Genomic DNA, 1,829 nt, shown 5'->3' with positions numbered 1-1,829 from the left:
ATATATGAATGTGTCTGTATTTGTCCCACCACCACCATTGCTTGACAAGCGATGTTGGTGCGTTTGCGTCCTGTAACTTAGCTGTTCAGCAATAGAGACTGATAGAATAAGCGCCAGGCTTACAGGGAATAAACCGAGGGCTCGATTTCTTCGACTAAAGAGTGGTGCTCCAGCATGCCCACCGTCAAATGACTGAAACAAAAGAATAAAAGAATACGAGAAAAGCGTTCCGTACCACTAAACCAAGCGGGTTCTCTGAATATGTATGATGTATTTTAAGGCTAAATAGTTATTCTGTTTGCGTTTGCGTAACTGAGATATTTTGGTTGGATTATACAGTTATCGGTCTTACGCTTCTCTTTATATTCTGTAACCGTCGCAATATACTTTTCTACTATAGGCACAAGTCCTGAAATTTTTGTGGGGAGAGGGCCAGTCAATTAGATCGACACCAGTACGCAACTGGTACTTAATTTATCGACCCCGAAAGGATGAAAGGCAAAGTCGACCTCGGCAGAATTTGAACTCAGAAGGTAAAGACAGACGAAATATTGCTAAGCATTTCGCCGGGCGTACTAACGATTCTGCCAGCTCGCCACCTTTAACTGTCACAATATAGAAACAACTCTCATGGCACAATTTACAGATGCTTAACATTTTTTTCCCGTGAATTTTTCACGGCTGTAACTTGTAAATAAATAAATAAACAAATAAACAAATGAATAAATAAATACTACGGGTATTTTGGTCAGTTTTCTAACGAATCTACCAGAATAGTATGAAACCAATGAAATAATAACAGAATGTAGGAAGGGTGGAAGTATGTCTGTGTTTACATGATCACGTAAATAAATGTAAATATTGCGTGTGTAGAGAAGTTATTTTCGGAAAGGGTTAATAAATAGGTATATGAGTGAGTTAACGAATGAAAGAATATAAAAGATTCAATTAGACTTAAAATAAATACATACCTTGATTTAATTTACGGAAAAAGCTTCCACTGTTATTTCCTAAATGAATAACAAAAAATGATATAAATATGTACTCCTTTTCTCCTCGTCTCGATTCTTTCTCTCTCTCTCTATCTCTCTTCCTCCCTCTATCTATCTATCCCTATCTATCTCTATCTCTCTCTCTCTCCCTCTCTCTGCCTCTCTTTCGTTTACTCATATCTCTTTCTAGTTCTCATATATTGTCTTTGTCTTCATATCTCTCTTTTAATTAATTTATCAGCCTTGTCTCTCAAATGAGAAGTTTGCTCCAACAACTGACTGAACTTTGTTCTCCAATTTTAGTACTGTTCGACCTTCCCCCAACTCGATATCTAATGGTTCTGATGAGAAGCTACAATTGTCTTTAAACACAAATAAAGACGTATTAATCAATATAAAAACAGACCTTTTACGATAACAGAAAAAACAAGAACGGGCAGTTCCAGACGATAAGAACAGTTTCAGTTGAGAAATCAAACGCGAATCGTAGATTCGCCCGGCCGAGTACTTACGAAACATGAACTTAACCCTGTACCTGTCTAAGGCATTTTCATAATCATCTATACTTGTTTTCAGACTTTGTTTTGTTTCATATGATCTGAGTAATATAAAGCTTTCTTTTCATAAGTTACAAGTTACACTGCTGGTTGAAAGAAAATTGGAAATGTGTATCATACAAGATGCATGGACGCCAGGGAAATATGTCTACTGCATCACGTGTGATGCACAGGATAGGCAAAAGGTTAACTATGCATAAAGTAGGTAGAGAAATTGATGCAACGATTCGGTTGCCGTGATAGTATGGGTCCCCGGTTCTTCACCGAGGTCCACAAGACA

The 1,829-nt window shown here is 37.4% G+C and overlaps 1 protein-coding gene across 1 annotated transcript in view; it reads right to left on the bottom strand.

Annotated features, from left to right (window-relative positions):
• Positions 1-1,309, bottom strand: part of LOC106884209 (uncharacterized) — a 72,884-nt gene extending 71,575 nt beyond the window's left edge. Inside the window, exon 1 of the mRNA XM_014935458.2 lies at positions 972-1,309. The gene's annotated coding sequence lies outside the window, so the exon portion shown is untranslated. The remainder of the gene's footprint in view (positions 1-971) is intronic.
• Between the last annotated feature and the right edge of the window lie 520 nt (positions 1,310-1,829).

The sequence above is a fragment of the Octopus bimaculoides genome, chromosome 9, assembly GCF_001194135.2.
Source record: "Octopus bimaculoides isolate UCB-OBI-ISO-001 chromosome 9, ASM119413v2, whole genome shotgun sequence".
NCBI classification, from domain to species: Eukaryota; Metazoa; Mollusca; class Cephalopoda; order Octopoda; family Octopodidae; genus Octopus; species Octopus bimaculoides.
Note: the sequence above shows the minus strand (reverse complement) of the source record. Positions and strands in the feature narration are given on the sequence as shown.